The sequence below is a fragment of the Lithobates pipiens genome, unplaced genomic scaffold, assembly GCF_037356315.1.
Source record: "Lithobates pipiens isolate NorthernLeopardFrog02 unplaced genomic scaffold, aLitPip1_a1.2 Scaffold_61, whole genome shotgun sequence".
NCBI classification, from domain to species: domain Eukaryota; kingdom Metazoa; phylum Chordata; class Amphibia; order Anura; family Ranidae; genus Lithobates; species Lithobates pipiens.
In genome coordinates, this window is record NW_027507883.1 from 1,485,085 (window position 1) to 1,504,043 (window position 18,959).

An 18,959-nucleotide genomic window follows, 5' to 3' on the forward strand; every position below is an offset into this window, starting at 1 on the left:
TCCAGAATGCAGGGAACAGGGGCAGACTGAGCCATGGTTGGCTCCGGCTCCAGCTCCAGCTTTAGCTCTGCCTCGCTTCCACCCGACTTTACTCTTGGTCACTGATTGCTATAGCCGCCTGGCGGCTAGCAACCATTAACGTCACTGCCCACTGTGCCCACACTGCCCAACATTCAAAGCATAGGAGGATTCCACTTCCTCCTCCTCCGCGCTAGTGCTCGTGGGGCCTGGCCTACGACTTCTGGTCTGGATTGTCCCGCTGGAGGGAGAGAAAGGGATGACGCCGCCATCCTGAGCAGAATTCGCAGCGGGTCCCTTAGCCTACACTCCTCCAATCTTAGTCCTCTCCCAGCTTGCTGTGCTGGAGCAGGAAGAAAGTGGAAATGACAACGCGGCGGCCGCACTACATCAATACCCACTTGGGCGGGCGGCTCTCCTCTTCTCCTCTGGCTGCCTTGCACACCAGCAACACGGATGAGCTGCTGCTGTAGTACCTGAACACATGAAGTCTATCTCCTCCTGGTCAGGTAGGTCAATCAGAGTGTGTGTGTCAGGTAGGTCAGTGTATGTCAGTGTGTGTCGTGTAGGTCAGTGTATGTATGTCAGGTAGGTCAGTGTAGGTCAGAGTGTGTCGCGTACGTCAGTGTGGGTCAGGTAGGTCAGTGTATGTATGTCGGGTAGGTCAGTGTGGGTCACGTAGGTTAGTGTATGTATGTCGGGTAGGTCAGTGTGGGTCACGTAGGTCATCTTTTTTTCCCACAAACAGAGCTTTATTTTGAAGGCATTTGATTGCCTCTGCAATTTGTATTTTTTTGCGATATAAACGGAAAAATCTAAAATATTGAAAGAAAATTATATTTTCTGCTTTTTGTTATAAGAAAAATCCAATAAACTCAATTTTATTCATACTTTTAGGTCAAGATTTATTCAGCCACATGTCTTTGGTAATGTAATAAGCGTATATTAATTGGTTTGCGCAAATGTTATAGCGTCTGAAAACAATGGTACATTTTCTGGAATTTACGCATCTTTTAGTTTATGACTGCCTATCTCATTTCTTGAGGTGCTAATATGGCATAGTTGACTTCTTTTTTTCCCTTGTTTCCCAAGGTGACCATCTTGGTGTTTGTCAAGAGGGTTGAGGGTGCCAAAAGTGAGTGCCTATGGCAAGATCACCCTGAAAGCATCTGATACTAAGCAGGGGCGGGCCTGGTTAGTACCTAGATGGGAGACCGCCTGGGAATACCCTCTTGAGAAATGCCAAGATTTTGTGGTACCTTGGGGAACCACAAAAAAAGGCGGTCTCCCATCCAGGTACTAAGCAGGCCCATCTCTGCTTAGCCTTCAAGACCAGATGAGATCGGGTGCTTTCAGAGTGGAGTGGCCATAGGCAATCTCTTCTGGCACCCAAAACCCTCTTGAGAAATGCCAAGAAGGTCATCTTGGGAAACCAGAAATAAAAAACAGGTCAACTCCAAAAAAAAAAAACCTACAGCACCTGGTATTCCCAGACGGTCTCCCATGCAGGTACTAACCAGGCCCGACTCTGCTTAGCTTCCAAGATCAGGTGCTTTCAGGGTGATGTGGCTGTAGGCAATCTCTTTGGGCACACTCCACCCTCTTGACAAACGCCAAGATGGTCATCTTGGGAAACAAGGCAAAAAAAAAAAAAAGATGCCTACAGCACATGCTATTCTCAGGCGGTCTCCCATCCAGGTACTGACCAGGGCTGACCCTGTTTAGCCTCTGAGATCAGATGAGATTAGGGCTTTGAGGGTGATGTGGCCTCAGGCAATCTCTTTGGGCACCGTCAACCCTCTTGACAAATGCCAAGATGGTCACAAGGGAAAAAAACAAGTCTAACGCAAAAAAAAAAAAAAAGGAGACTGCAGCTCCTGGTATTCCCAGGCGGTCTCCCCTCCAGATGCTAATCAGGCCCGACCCTGCTTAGCCTCCGAGATAAGACGAGATTTTGAGCTTTCAGGGTGATGAGGCCATAGACAATCTCTTTGGGCACCCTAAACCTCCTTCACAAATGCCAAGATAGTCACCATGGAAAACAAGGAAAAATAAGTAAACGCCAAAAAAAATAAAAATAAAAGAAGCCTATGCTACCTGGTATTCCCAGGCAGTCTCCCATCCAGGTACTAACCAGGTCTGAGCCTGCTTAGCCTCCAAGATTAGACGAGATTGGTCGCTTTCAAGGTGATGTGGCCATAGGAAATCTCTTTGGGTGCCCTCAACCATCTTGACAAATGCCAAGATAATAAACATGGGAAACAAGGGAAAAAAATAAGTCAAGGCCCCCCCCCCCCCCGCAAAAAAAAAAAAGGAAGCCTACAGCACCTTGTATTCCCAGGCTGTCTCCCATCCAGGTACTAACCAGGCCATACCCTGCCCATAGGCAATCTCTTTGGGCACCCTCATCCCTCTTGACAAATGCAAAGATGGTCACTAGGCCCGACGCTGCTTAGCCTCCGAGATCAGACGAGATTGGGCGCTTTCACAGTGATATGGCTGTAGGCAATCTCTTTGGGTATCCCCAACCCTCTTTGACAAACGCCAAGATGGTCACCTTGAGAAACAAGGGAAAAAAACAAGTCAAACAAACGGCAAAAAAATAAAAAATGACGGCACCTTGTATTCCCAGGCGGTCTTCCACTCAGGTACTAACCAGGCCCAACCCTGCTTAGCTTCTGAGATCAAACGAGATCGGGTGTGTTCAGGGTGTCGTGGCCATAAGCAATACCTTTGGGCACCCTCAACCCTCTTGACAAGCACCAAGATGGTCACCTAGGGAAAGTAGGGAAAAAAACAAGTAAACGCCAAAAAAAAAAAAAGAAGCAAATGGGACTGGTTATTGCCAGGAGGTCTCACATTTGTTACTAACCAGGGCAGACGCTGCTCAGCCTCTGAGATCAGACAAGATCAGGCACTTTCAGGGTGATGTGGCCATATTAAATCTCTTTCGGCACCCTCAACCCTCTTGAGAAACGCCAAGATGGTCACCTTGGGTAACAAGGGAAAAAAAACAAGTCAACAACAAAAAAAAAGAAACAAACGGAGGAGAAGCGAAAGCATGGAGAACTATTGAAAGATCCCATAATGGAAAGACTGGCCTCCTGGGGGGTTTAATGTTTAGATAGGCTCTGTAAATTGGATTACCAATGGGTGGAATGCCCACTTAGTATCTGTTTTAGCTGACAGAGCTGATACCTGAACCTTTAGGGTACTTAAGCTTAGACCCTTGTTGACCCCCGACTGGAGGAATTCCAGGACCTGAGAGGGTTGCGGAGAAAGGGAATTCCATCCTTTCTGTTGTGCCATGAAGCAGAATCTTCCCCAAACCTTTGAATAGATGGTATTGGTAGTGGCTTTCCTGGCTTGCATCAGGGTTGACTTCATGAGAACAGCCTTGCGCTCTTAGTCTAGCCCTCTCAATCTCCAGGCCATCGGGTGCAATTTCTCTGATGCAGGATGTAAAAATTTACCTTGAGACAGAAGATTCGGAGTTATTGGGAGAGGAACTGGAGGTTGAAGGCTGAGCTGTAAGAGTCGTGAACCACGGCCTCCTCGGCCACAGTGGAATAATCGTAAATACCGTCACCGAGGATCTCCTAAGCCTGGATAGGAACCTCACAATTAACGGAGTTGGAGGGAATATATACCCCAACTTGAAGTTCCATGGGTGAACTAGACAGTCCACTCCCTCCACCGATGGGAATGAACCTCTTGACAGGAATCTGTGGCACTTGGTATTCGTCGGAGTGGCTGCTAAATCTACTTCCGGCGTTCCCCAGATTTCCGTAAGGAGGGAGAAAGTCCGAGGGTTCAACCACCACTCGTTGTTGGATAGCGTTTCTCGACTCAGGCAGTCGGGTAGTATGTTCTGTGCCGCTGGGACATACACTGCTTTTAAACTTGTTAGATGTATCTGAGCCCATTCCAAGATGGGCCGAACTTCTTCCATCAAGGTGGCACTCCTGGTACCCCCTTGCTTCTGAACATAAGACACTGCTACTTGGTTGTCCATTCGAATGAGCACATTCTTGTCCGTCAGAAATGGTGCAAATGCCCTTAAGGCATAAACGGCTTCCCTGAGCTCTAAAATGTTTGAGACCAAACCTTGAGACTGAATATGCCACTGGCCCTGGGCTGCCTGGTCTTGATAGTGGGCCCCCCAACCGCTCTGGCAGGCATCCGAAGTGACTACTTCCGGGTCTGGAGGGACTATCGGTTTGTATTTCCTGAGATTGCTCGGGCGCGTCTACCACCATATTGATTGCTTCACCGATCTGGAGATGAAGATGGGCTGACGCATTGAGACTCCATCCCACTGCCTGAGGAATGAGTTCTGTAAGGTTCTCATGTGTCACTGTGCCCATCGCACCATGGGTATGGTTGCGGACATGGACCCTAGTACACTCAGACAGGCTCTGGCTGGTAAGTGATTCCTTGATAGCAGCTTCTACATTTTCTGTATCAGAGGCCGGATCTTCTCTTGTGGGAGCTGTATCTTGTTTGTTTTGGTGTTTAGATCTGCCCCTAAAAATATCATATTTTGTGTGGGTCGCAGACAGCTCTTTTCCCAATTGATTATCCACCCACTTCTGGAGGGTTGTAAGGAGGATCTCTCGGTGATGAATCAACGTCTCTTGATCCTTTGCTAAAAGTAGGATGTCGTCCAGATAATGGTGGACGCGTAATCCCTTTTCTCTGAGGAAAGCCACCAACGGTAACAATACTTTTGTAAATGTCCTGGGTGCCGAAGAGATGCCGAATGGGAGGCACTGGAATTGGAAATGATGTTGGTTTATGGCTAACCGGAGAAACTTTTGAAAGGCCGGATGAATTGGTATATGCAGATAAGCGTCCGATAAATCTATTGAAAGCATCCAATCGCCCAGATTTATTGCTAGAAGTATGGATTGAAAGTTTTCCATTTTGAAAGCCTCCACTTTGATATCCTTGTTGAGCATCTTGAGGTCTAATACAGGATCCAAATCCCCTGTCTTTTAGCAGAAACAAGGAAGAGTAGAACCCTCTTCCCTTTTGGCATGATGGGACCTCCAGGATCGCTCCCTTTTGTTTCAATTCTGCTACGTACTTTACTAGCAGAATCCTTTGGGGTACTGAGGATGGTACTCTGGTTGCCTGGAAATGATTTGGTGGGAGTCTGTTTTTGAATTTCCACCTGTGTCCGAATCGGATTGTGGACAATGTCCATAAATCCTTTATATGGTCTGACCAGATCTTGGTGAAGTTCCTTCTGTTCCCCTGCCGGGGTGGCCTTAGATTTCTGTATCCTTTGAAAAGAAGGTTTTGTGTTTTTCCAGTCCCTTCTAAATTCCCTACCAGGAGAGTAGGACCTGGACTCTCTATATTTGTCCGGAAGATTACGTCTGTAAACAGGTCCTTTCTGTGTCTTGGGTCTCCTGTCGGAGGGGATCAGGCCTGACTTCCCTCCTGTTACCTTGGATATGGCAGAGTCTAACTTGGCACCGAACAGATTTGCGCCATCATATGGAATTCTGCACCAATTTATTTTTGATGCTGTATCGGCCATCCACGGTTTGAGCTGTTACGGAGGCCAGCATAGCCTTGGCTGAAGATCTTATAATATCTACTGATGCCTCTGCTAGCTTGACTTCTTGCAGAGAGGAAATAATCTTTCCCATTTCAATGCCATCCTGTAGGTCTTTTTCTATTTTAGATGCCCATCCTGAGATGGCTGTGGCCACTGCTGCTGTGGTAATTGCTGGTCTACAGGCTCCCCCAGCCATGGAATATGCCTTCTTCAATTCTAGGTCCATCTTTCGGTCGAGCACATCCCGAAAGGAAACAGCATCCTCGATTGGTAGTGTGACGTGGCGGGTGAGGCACATTAATGAGGAATCGATGATGGGAGCATTAATTAAAGGCTTCACTTTTGACTCTTTTAAAGGGTACATCTTGGCTAATCTGTTTGTAAGACTAGATCTTTTGTCAGACCTCTCCCACTCGTCTTTAATGAGATCCTCCAGCTCCACTATAAATGGGAAGGATAACGGATCTCTTTTTAGGTTTGGAAAATATTTCCGTATTTTCTGAGGTTCCGCCGCATCATCTTGCCAGCCGAATGCTTCTTTAACGCCCTTTGCAAAGGGTTCCACCAGGGAAAAATCAAAGCCCACTGACATCTCCTGACCCTCATCTTCAGAGGAAGATTGTGATGCTTGAGTGAGATGGGGGTCTGCTGAAGATGTACTGGGAGCAGCTCTATCTAATGCTGGTGTTGTTGTTTCCAGTATGGACTCCCGCACTGATTCTCTTATGAGGTCTGTAGCAATTCTTGCGTCTGCGATAGGCTTTATTATCTGTTAGTTATCTGGCAGTGCCGGAGCGCCGCATACCCAGCAAGCGTTTGCTGCAGGTTGGGTGTGGCGGCTTTGACATTGTGAGGAAGGAGATCTCCTGCGACTTGATCGACTGTGGCGTGAGTAGCTATGTTGTGAGTGGCTGTGTCTTCAGTGCCATGAAGGAGATCTTGAGCGGCTCCTGCGGGACATCCTGCTAGACGTATGGCTAGACCTTCTCCCATGGCTGGAACTTGCGCCTCTTGATCTAGACGGGCTGCCAAAAAAATGCAGCATTTAACGTCTGGCACTCTTTTTTTCTCCCCTTCAATACTTACCTTGCCCGGTAAAGCCTCTTACCTAACTTGCTGATGGTGGTCTGCGTGGGCAGTGGACTCCATAGAAAAAAAAGGGGTGAAGGACAGTCTGAGATATAGAGAGAAATAATGTGTACATATATACATATACACACACACACACATATATACATACACATACACATACACACACACAATTCACTTAAATATATATATATATAAATATATATATTATTTATTAACAAAGTTTATTTGCAAGAAACAATATAATAACAATAATAATAATATATATAATAATATATATAATAATATATATAGGAGTCCCACAGGGACTTACCTGGAGACTGCAGAGTGATCTACATGCAGAGGCAGCAACCTTCCTTAAGTTTTGCAGATTGCACAGAAGAATCACAGAGAAATACAGCTCTGTATTTGAAAATAGCGCCATTGTGGCGGCTAATTGATGCTCTGCGCATGCACAGAAGCGTCCCGAGTGTTCCGGCGCCATTTTGGATAAGGGAACACACATTGAAAACATAGGGGGAAAAAAAAAGAGTGGCCGAACGGCGCCATCTAGGCTGAAATTACAGCATAGAGAAAACACCACTGAAGGAGAAACAAACGGCGGCCATGACAGGGGACTACAAGAGACAGCAATCCCAAAGGTAGAGAAAAAAAGGGAATATAAACCACCACTTACTATAGGAATAAAAGATGGATATTATTTAAATAAGAGGAATTAATAGGCAAAGGAAGAAGGGGAGTCCACTGCAAAGGTAAAAAAGCTTCTTTAAAGCTTTGGTAATGCCAGAAATCCAGTAGCCCCTTGAGACCACCAGAGCGGGGGTTCCCTCCATAGAAGCTCCTTTAGAGACTGTACAGGAGGGACTTCCAAACAGGAGAGGCTTGAACCTGCTGGGGCGAATGCGGTAGAGGCTTATTTATCTGTAACAGGAAAACTCCGTCCGTCCAACCTGTCAGGTGAGGATAAAAAAGAGAATGCAGCAGGGTGTCTCCCCTTCAAATTTATAGTTAATCCAATCCTGTCAGGTTGTGGGGGCGGAGTCACAACCCAGTGTGTGCTGCCATGAAGGCGTCAGGAAATTTATTTTATCATCATCCATGATTTTTATGTAGGTACCCACCATCTGCTAATGCTGCAGAAGCAGAAAAGGGATTCCGTCTTGCTTGGAGTGTGCCTGGCTTCCCATCTTGCTTTGAGAGATCATAGCTTCCCATCTTGCTTGAAGATTTCATGGCTTATCAAACAGTCATGAAAAAGAGAAAATTTACAATGGCATTATGCTTACTTATCCAGAGATAATGAAATCTGAGGTTTGGGTTAAAAATACACAATCGAAACCATGGCACGATATACATTTTTTTTACTGTTAACCTAAAATGCTTACTTCATGGTTAAACCTGGCTTAACCCTTTCATGACTAAGCCTATTTTTGGCATTTGGTGTTTACAAGTTAAAATCCATATTTTTTGCTAGAAAATTACTTGGAACCCCAAACATTATATATATATATTTTTTTAACAGAGACTCTATAGAATAAAATGGCGATTGTTGCAATATTTTATGTCACACGGTATTCGCGCAGCGGTGTTTTAAATGCAACTTTTTGGGAAAAGGGACACTTTCATGAATAAAAAAAAAAAACAGTAAAATTATCCCATTTTTTTTTTTTGCATAATGTGAAAGATAATGTTACGCCGAGTGAATAGATACCAAACATGTCACACTTTATAATTGCACGCACTTGTGGATTGACGACAAAGTACGGTACCTAAAAATCTCAATAGGCGACGCTTTAAACATTTTTTACGGTTACCATGTTAGCGTTTCAGAGGAAGTCTAGTGCTAGAATTATTGCTCTCGCTCTGACGATCGTGGCGATACCTCACATGTGTGATTTGAACACCGTTTACATACGCGGGCACGACTTCCGTATGCGTTTTCTTTGCTTCGCGAGCTCGCGGGGACGGCGGGCGCTTTAATAAAATGTTTTATTATTTTTTTATTTATTTTAAAATGACTAAATTGTTTTTAAAAATAAAATAAAAAATGTGATCACTTTTATTGCTGTCACAAGGAATGTAAACATCCTTTGTGACAGTAATAGGCGGTGACAGTTTTCAAGTTGTTGTTGGTGATCTTTTTTTCCATTGATCCGGAAATAAAGTTGCGTGTCGTCAGCATAAGAGTGGAAGCAAAGATCTGAGCATCTGATGATTTGAAGGAGTGGGTGAATGTAAATGTTGAAAAGAACGGGTGACAAAGGAGAGCCTTGAGGGACTCCGCAGGTGACTGCCTGAGTTTCGGAGAGGAATTTTACTAGTTTCACTGTCTGTGACCGATTTCCTAGCAAGGACGCGAAACATTGGAGATCTATGTCTTGGACTCCGGCTACTTCTGTGAGTCGGACGAGTAGAGTATTGTGATCTACTGTATCAAACGCTGCACTTAGGTCTAGGGACATTCAGGGTGACATGACCGTAGGCGATCTTGCTGGCCACTCTCAAACCTCTTGACAAACGCCAAGATGGTCACCTATGCAAATGAGCAGAAAAATAAAACAGGTCGTCGACGCCAACAACATATTAAAAAAAGACTACGGCACCTGGTATTCCCAGGCGGTCTCCCATCCAGTTTCTAACCAGTCCTGACCCTGCTTAGCATCCTAGATAACATGAGATCGGACGCATTCACGGTGATGTGGCCGTAGGTAATCTTGATGGCCACTCTTAACCCTCTCTCTTGGTCACCTCGGCTAACAAGCAGAAAAAAAAACAGGTCGTCGACGCCAACAACATATTAAAAAAAAGCATACGGCACCTGGTATTCCCAAGTAGTCTCCCATCAAGGTACTAACCAGGCCCGACCCTGGTTAGCATCCGAGATCAGACAAGATCAGGCACATTCCTGGTGATGTGGCCGTATGCGATTTTGCTGGCCACTCTCAACCCTCTTGACAAACACCAAGATGGTCAGCTCGGCAAATAAGCATAAAAATAAAACAAGTCGTCGACGCCAACAACATGTTAAAAAAAAAAGCCTACGGCACCTGGTATTCCCAGGGGGTCTTCCATCCAGGCTCTAACCAGGCCTGACCCTGCTAAGCCTCAGAGATCATATGAGATTGGTTGCTTTCAGGGAGATGTGGCCGTATTCAATCGCTTTGGGCACTCGCAACCCTCTTGAAATACGCCAAGATATTAACCTTGGTAAACAAGGGAAAATAACAAGTCAACACCCAAATAAAAAAAAAAAAGACTTGCACTTTGAGTGAGCGGTGGGCGGTGCTTCCGACATCACTCAAGGAAGTGACGTTGGCACAGCACTTCTCTGAAAGGATCAGGTAAGGGGCTGCCGCATGGCAGCTTACTAATTCTTTATTATTTATTCAGTGCCGCCGCCGGTACCCCCTCCACATCCAGAGGGTGACTATGGTGGTCGCACTCGGCAGCATACCCCAACCCCATTCACCCCCCCTGCTAAACAAGATTTAAAGAAAAAGTGTTATTATCGGTGGCCGGCAGCATACACCCCCCCCCCCCCAAGAAGCTATAAAAAAACAACGGTTATTAATAATAACCTTTTTTTTAAATCTTGTCTAGGGGGGGGGTATGCTGCCAACCACCAATAATAGCCCTTATTTTTATAATCTTGTTTAGCGGGGTGTGGGGGTATGCTGCCGACCACCGATGTTAACCTTTTTTAAAAAAAAATCTTGTTGGGGGGTATGCTGCCGACCACAAATAATAACTTATTATCGGTGTTAGGCAGCATACCCCCCAAACAAGATTTAAAAAAAAAGGGTTATTATCGGTGGTCGGCAGCATACTCCCCCCCAAACAAGATTTACAGGTTGTAGATATGTGCAATTTACAGGTTGTAGATATGTGCGATTTACAAGTTGTAGATATGTGCGATTTACAGGTTGTAGATATGTGCAATTTACAGAATGCGATTTACAGAATGCAGATATGTGCTATTCACAGGTTGTAGATATATGCGATTTGCAGGTTGTAGATATGTGCGATTTATAGGTTGTAGATATGTGCAATTTACAGGTTGTAGATATGTGCGATTTGCAGGTTGTAGATATATGCGATTTGCAGGTTGTAGATATGTGCGATTTACAGAATGCGATTTACAGAATGCAGATATGTGCTATTTACAGGTTGTAGATATGTGCAATTTACAGGTTGTAGATATGTGCGATTTGCATGTTGTAGATATGTGCAATTTACAGGTTGTAGATATGTGCAATTTACAGAATGCAGATATGCGATTTACAGAATGCGATTTACAGAATGTAGATATGTGCGATTCACATGTTGCAGAATGCAGATATGGGCTATTTACAGGTTGTAGATATGTGCTATTTACAGGTTGCAGATATGTGCAACTTACAGAATGCAGATATGTGCGATTTACAGAATGTGATTTACAGAATGCAGATGTGCGATTTACAGAATGCAGATGTGTGATTTACAGAATGCAGATATGGGCGATTTACCGAATGCGATTTACTGAATGCAGATATGTGCGATTTACATGTTGCAGAATGCAGATATGGGCAATTTATAGGTTGCAGAATGGAGATATGTGCAATTTACAGGTTGCAGAATGCAGTTATGTGCGATTTATAGAATGCAGATATTTTCAATTTACAGGTTGCAGAATGCAGTTATGTGTGATTTACAGAATGCAGATATGTGCTATTTACAGGCTGCAGATATGTGCGATTTACAGAATGTGATTTACAGAATGCAGATATGTGCTATTTACAGGTTGTAGATATGTGCTATTTACAGGTTGTAGCTATGTTCAATTTACAGGTTGTAGATATGTGCGATTTGCATGTTGTAAATATGTGCAATTTACAGGTTGTAGGTATGTGCGATTTAATGAATGCAGATATGTGCAAATTACATGTTGCAGAATGCAGATATGGGCAATTTACAGGTTGCAGAATGCAGATATGTGTGATTTACAGGTTGTAGATATGTGCTATTTACAGAATGCGATTTAGAGAATGCAGATATGCGCGATTTACAGAATGCAGATATGTGCGATTTACAGAATGCGATTTACAGAATGCAGATATGTGTGATTTACATGTTGCAGAATGCAGATATGAGCAATTGACATGTTGTAGATATGTGCTATTTACAGGTTTTAGATATGTGCAATTTACAGGTTGTAGATAGGTGCGATTTGCATGTTGTAAATATGTGCAATTTACAGGTTGTAGATATGTGCGATTTAATGAATGCAGATATGTGCGATTTACATGTTGCAGAATGCAGATATGGGCAATTTACAGGTTGCAGAATGCAGATATGTGCGATTTACAGGTTGTAGATATGTGCTATTTACAGAATGCGATTTAGAGAATGCAGATATGTGCGATTTACAGAATGCAGATATGTGTGATTTACAGAATGCGATTTATAGAATGCAGATATGTGTGATTTACATGTTGCAGAATGCAGATATGGGCAATTTACAGGTTGTAGATATGTGCTATTTACAGGTTTTAGATATGTGCAATTTACAGGTTGTAGATATGTGCGATTTGCATGTTGTAAATATGTGCAATTTACAGGTTGTAGATATGTGCGATTTAATGAATGCAGATATGTGCGATTTACATGTTGCAGAATGCAGATATGGGCAATTTACAGGTTGCAGAATGCAGATATGTGCGATTTACAGGTTGTAGATATGTGCTATTTACAGGTTGCAGATATGTGCGATTTACAGAATGCGATTTAGAGAATGCAGATATGTGCGATTTACAGAATGCAGATATGTGCGATTTACAGAATGCGATTTACAGAATGCAGATATGTGTGATTTACATGTTGCAGAATGCAGACATGGGCAATTTACAGGTTGCAGAACGCAGTTATGTGCGATTTACAGATTGCAGATATGTGCAATTTACAGGTTGCAGAATGCAGATATGTATCATTTACAGGTTGCAGAAGGCAGATATGTTTGATTTACAGGTTGCAGAAGGCAGATATGTGTGATTTACAGGTTGCAGAATGCAAATATGTGCCATTTACAGGTTGCAGAAAAGTTGCCTGATGTGGTTATACACAAGATTGGCATGATTCATCTGCTTTAGTAGAGCCCAGTGTATAATGTGCAGCCTGGTATATGATGTTGATTCAATAAGGGGTGTGGCTTGTGATAAGTGGGGGGGCAAATCTGAGGGGGTGTGGTCTTGCGCCCCCCCATCCTAAAACTTCACCAGCCGCCACTGCCCAGGAGGTCTCCCTTTTGTTACTAACCAGGTCAGACGCTGCTCAGCCTCCGAGATCAGACAAGATCGAGCACTTTCAGGGTGATGTGGCCGTAGGAAATCTCTTTCGGCACCCTCAACCCTCTTGACAAACACCAAGATGGTCACCTTGGGAAACAAAGGACAAAAACAAGTCAACGCCAAAAAAAAAAAAAAAAAAAAAAAAAAGAAACCTACAGCACTAGGTATTCCCAGGGGGTCTCCCACCCAGGTTCTAACCAGGCCCGACCCTGCAAAGCCTCCGAGATCAGACGAGATCAGTTGCTTTCAGGGAGATGTGGCCTTAGGCAATCGCTTTGGGCACCCTGAACACTCTTGAAAAACGCCAAGATGGTCACCTTGGTAAACAAGGGAAAATAAGTCAACGGCAAAAAAAAAAAGAAAAAAAGAAGCCTATGCCACCTGGTATTCCCAGGCAGGCACTATCCAGGCCTGACCCTGCTTAGCCTCCGAGATTAGACGAGATTGGTCGCTTTCAGGGTGATGTGGCCATAGGCAATTTCTTTGGACGCCCTGAACCATCTTGACAAACGCCAAGATAGTCACTTTGGCAAACAAGGGAAAAAAACAAGTAAATGCAAAAAAAGAAAAGAAGCCCAGGGGCCTGGTATTCCCAGGTGGTCTGCCATCCAGGTATTAACCAGGCTCAGCCCCTGCTTAGCCCCCGAGGTGAGACAAGATGGGGCTCTTTCAAGGTGATGTGGCCGTAGCCAATCTTTTTGGACATCCTCAACCCCCTTGACAAACACCAAGATTCACCTTGGGAAACAAGGGAAAAAATAAGTCAACGCCCCAAAAAAAAAAAAAAAAAAAAAAAAAAAGGAAACCTACAGCACTTTGCATTCCCAGGCGGTCTCCCATCCAGGTACTTACCAGGCCCGACCCTACCCATAGGCAATCTCTTTGGGCACCCTCATCCCTCTTGACAAATGCAAAGATGGTCACTAGGCCCGACCCTGCGTAGCCTCGGAGATCAGATGAGATTGGGCGCTTTCATGGTGATATGGCCCGTAAGCAATCTCTTGGGCATCCTCAACCCTCTTTGACAAACGCCAAAATGGTCACCTTGAGAAACAAGGGAAAAAAACAAGCCAACGCCAAAAATAAAGAAACCTACAGCACCTGGTATTCCCAGTACTAACCAGGCCCGCCCCTGCTTAGCCTCAGAGATGCGACGAGTTGGGGCGCTTTCAGGATGATGTGGCCGTAGACAAATGCTTTGGGCACCCTCAACTCTCTTGACAAACACCAAGATCCTCACCTTGGGAAACAAGGGGGAAAAAAGTCAACGCCAAAAAAAAAATTGCGGCACCTGGTAATCCCAGGCGGTCTCCCATCCAGGTATGAATCAGGCCCGACGCTGCTTAGCCTCCGAGATAAGACGAGATTTGTCGCTTTCAGGGTGATGTGGCTGTAGGCAATCTCTTTGCGCACGCTCAACCCTCTTGACAAATGCCAAGATGGTCACCTTGGGATACAAGGGAAAAAACAAGTCAACGCCAAAAAAAAAAGAAAAAAAAAAGAAGCCTGTAACACTGGGTATTCCCAGGCAGTCTCCCATCCAGGTACTAAGCATGTCCGACCCTGCTTAGTCTCCAAGATCAGATGACATTGGGCGCTTTCAAGGAAATGTGGCTGTAGGCAATCTCTTTGGGCACCCTCAACCCTCTTGACAAATGCCAAGATGGTCACCTTGGGATACAAGGGAAAAAAACAAGTCAACGCCAAAAAAAAAAAAAATAGAAGCCCACGGCACTTGGTATTCCCAGGCGTTCTCCCATCCAGGTACTAACGAGGCACGACCCTACTTAGCCTCTGTGATTGGGCGCTTTCAGGGGGATGTGGCCGTAGGCAATCTTTTTGGCCATCCTCAACCCTCTTGATAAACTCCAAGATGGTCACTTTGGGAAACCTACGGCACCTGGTATTCCCAGGCAGTCTCCCATTCAGGTAGTAAACAGACCCAACCCTGCTTAGCCTCCGAGATTAGACGCTTTCAGGGTGATGTGGAAATAGGCAATCACTTTGGCAACCCTCTTGACAAACGCCAAGATGGTCACCTTTGGAAAAAAGGGGAAAAAAAAACAGGTCAATGCTCAAAAAAAAAAAAGAAGCCTACGGCATCCCATCCAGGTACTAACCAGGCCCGACCCTGCTTAGGCTTGGAGATCAGACGAGATTGGTTGCTTTCAGGGTGATGTGGCCATAGGCAATCTCTTTAGGCACCCTCAACCCTCTTGACAAAGGCCAAGATGGTCACCTTGGGAAACAAGAGAAAAAAACAAGTCAATACCAAAAAAAAAGAAAGAAGAAGCCTGTGGCACTGGATATTCCCAGCGGTCTCCCACCCAGGTACTAACCAGGCCCGACCCTGCCTAGCCTTTGAGATGAGGCGCTTTCAGGGTCATGTGCCCATAGGCAATCTTCTTGGGCAGCCTCATCCCTCTTGACAAATGCCAAGATGGTCACCTTGGGAAACAAGGGAAACCTTGGCACCCTAGATTTTTGGAACTACATTTCCCATGATGCTCAACTACACTGCAGAGTGCATGAGCATCACTGGAAATTTTGTTCCAAAACATCTGGGGTGCCAATGTTCACCATCACTGTCCAAGGGCAAGGATAGATGAAGACTTTGCACTATGCGGTCTTCCAGGGAGGCCTGCTGCAGATGGCAGGCTCTCACCTTGTCTGTCCCTGCACCGCGCTGATCTACTCACTGTCTCTCCTTGCTCCTTTCCTTTGCCTCTCCGACATGGATTCTTTCACTGCCTTCTGAGTCAGGATCCTTCCAAGCCAGCTTTCCTGAGCCCCTGGCCTGAGCTACCACCCCTTCCCGGCAGGGGTTTCCTCAAGGGCCACCAACAACCTCTCCTCAGCACTGCTTCTCCATCTTCCACCCAACTCCCCTGCTGGTATGGTCCATGTCTATTTATGGGGTTGTCTCAGTCCTTTGCCAACCCACACACAATCCACAACTCAGAGCTTCAATCCCAGTTAAAATATGGTCTTTCCTCAATAACCATGCCACCTCACAGAAAGGAGTAGCTACAATATACCCAATTCTAGGGGAAAAAAACATACCCAGCAAGCTACCTTCCTTCCTTAAATGGGAACAAGATTTGGGGCAAGTCTTTTCAATTAAACAATGGATGGCTTCCCTACGAAGCATATATAGGGCCACTGCATGTGTTACACTATGGGAATTGGCATAAAAAATTGTTCAAAGACAATACCTGACTCCACATATCCTTGCAAAATTCAAGGGGAACTCGTCACCTAATTGCTGGAGAAATTGTACCCAATTGGGGACCCTATTTCATATTATGTGGGACTGCCCAAGCTTACATAACTACTGGCAGGCAATCTCCCATTTACTCACTTCCGTAACAGGTATTGTCCTTCAACTTTCACCAGAACTAGCCAAGAGTTGCGGAAAGCCCTGAATTTACCCCGGTTGCCAGAAAATCTTTCAGGTGTAGGAACCCTGGGTTCAGGCGGCATCATCACCACCGAAGGTGGAGCAGAAGTCCTGGAAACAGCTGGCGTAGATACAGATAGGGCTTGGACACGTTCCTTCAGTCGGCCATAGCCTTCCTGCAGACTCTTCAGCGCCTGAGTAAGTCCAGCTAAGTGGCGGCAGAGTTCATCCATAGGGGAGGCTCCCTGCATAGGCTCGGACATGGCTGTCCAGTACTGTCACGAACCTGGTGTAGGAGCCCAGAATGCAGGGAGCGGCCTCTCGTAAGCCTCTGGCTCGAGAACCCCTGAAAGTGGGGACAGGGACTCTAGAGTTCAGAGGGCACAAGTGCCAAGCAGGTGTAGGACTGGTCCGGACCTCAGGGAAGGCATAAGAACACAGGAGCGCTGCATCAGCAGGCAGCAGGAGATGCACAGGAACTTGGCAGAGCGCTGGATCAGCAGGCAGCAGGAGATGCACAGGAACTTGGCAGAGCGCTAGATCAGCAGGCAGCAGGAGATGCACAGGAACGTGGCAAGGACACTGGAGCAGCTGACAGTGAGGAGGTGTCCTGAAGCACAGAAGAAGCTGGAGGCCGGTACACTTGGCAGGCAGGCTGGAGTAGAAGGTAGCGGAAGGAACACAACAGTCGAGCAGGAACAGCGGAAAGCCAGGGGTAGTCAAGGTACAAGCCGGGTCGGTAACAGACGGGCAGCAAACAGTTCCAAGGAAGAGGCAAAAGCGTAGTCAGACAGGCCGAGGGTCGGAGGCTGGCAGCAAACAGACGTCGTCAGGAACAGGCCGGGTAAACAGGAATCAAGGACAACAGAGTAGCAGAAAGCAGGAACACCGGACACGCTGTAGACTGGACAGCAGGGAGGCACAGTAACAGGTTCCTTTAAGTAGCCTTCAAAAACGGTCAAACGGCGCGTTTGCGCGCACCCGCGTGTAACCGTGCGCCAGTTCGTGACCTCGCGCACCCGCGTGCGCCCGTTTGTAACCTCGCGCACCCGCGTGCGCCCGTTCGTGTCTTTGCGCACCCACGTGCGCCCGTTCGTACCAATGCGCACCCGCGTTCGCGCCAACACGCGCCCTAGGATACCGGTTAGTTCTTAACATAGGAATTCTGCGGGCAGGCCTCCCATGTACCATTGCATTACCGGAACGACCATGACAGGGGGGTGGGCGAGAGAGAGAGAGAGAGAGAGGGGTGGGCGAGAGAGAGGGGGGTGAGTGAGAGAGAGGGGGGGTGAGCGAGAGAGAGGGGGGGTGAGCGAGAGAGAGATGGGGGGATGAGCGAGAGAGATGGGTGGTGAGCGAGAGAGAGGGATGGGGGGTGAGCGAGAGCGAGGAGGGGGTTGACACAGAGGAGATGGGGGGTGACACAGAGGAGATGGGGGGTGACACAGAGGAGATGGGGGTCACACAGAGGAGTAAGGGGGTCACACAGAGGAGGGGGGTCACACAGAGGAGATGGGGGTCACACAGAGGAGATGGGGGTCACACAGAGGAGATGGGGGTCACACAGAGGAGGAGGGTATCACACAGAGGAGATGGGGGTCACACAGAGGAGGAGGGGGTCGCACAGAGGAGGAGGGGGGTCACAAAGAGGAGGAGGGGGGTCACACAGAGGAGATGGGGGGGCACACAGAGGAGATGGGGAGTCACACAGAGGAGATGGGGGGTCACACAGAGGAGGAGGGGGGTCACACAGAGGAGGAGGGGGTCACACAGAGGAGGAGGAGGGTCACACAGAGGAGGAGGGGGGGTCACACAGAGGAGGAGGGGGGGTCACACAGAGGAGGAGGGGGGGTCACACAGAGGAGATGGGGGCACACAGAGGAGATGGGGGGCACACAGAGGAGGAGATGGGGAGCACACAGAGGAGGAGATGGGGGGGTCACACAGAGGAGCTGACAGAGCAGATGAGACCTCAGGAAACACATCGTGAGGCAGGACTCCGGAAGGAAGCAGGTGCGATGATCAAATCCACAGTGCAGCCCCGCCCCCGCCTCCACACCTGACCAGCACCAGCTCCGCAGGGCCATTAACAGACCCCCATGTCTGCCGCCCGGCCCGTCCCGCACATGGCCCATTCGGCCAATCACAGGGCTCCTGCTGGCTCAGAGCACCGTGCACCTGTGTCATAGTGATAGCGGGCACGGAATCATGCGTGCAGCCCCTCTAGATGTTGCGGCCGGGGACAGAGATCTGGCGGCCATAGGTCCGTGGAATGTGTGCCCGGGTTTCCAGCAGGCGGAAACCCGGGCACGTGTGTCAAAGCCCGGACTGTCCGGGTCAAAACCGGACAGGTGGCAACCCTAGGGGCTCTCTGTGGGATGTTCGCCCACCAAGCACCCTACAATGCACAGTGCATAGTAGGGCCCTGATTGGCTGAAGCAATGCTTCTGACCACTGGTCAGGTGCAAAGCTTCACCTAATCGGTGCACAGAACACTGAAGACTTTGCTCAATGATTTCTCAGTGATCATAGTCCCACCCCACACTATAAAAGGTTCCTT

At 47.0% G+C, this 18,959-nt stretch overlaps 3 pseudogenes; all 3 read right to left on the bottom strand.

The window, feature by feature from the left end:
- Positions 1–1,486: 1,486 nt before the first annotated feature.
- LOC143958528 (5S ribosomal RNA) lies at positions 1,487–1,595 on the bottom strand (annotated as a pseudogene).
- Positions 1,596–2,625: 1,030 nt separating this feature from the next.
- LOC143958505 (5S ribosomal RNA) lies at positions 2,626–2,744 on the bottom strand (annotated as a pseudogene).
- Positions 2,745–9,482: 6,738 nt separating this feature from the next.
- LOC143958430 (5S ribosomal RNA) lies at positions 9,483–9,601 on the bottom strand (annotated as a pseudogene).
- Between the last annotated feature and the right edge of the window lie 9,358 nt (positions 9,602–18,959).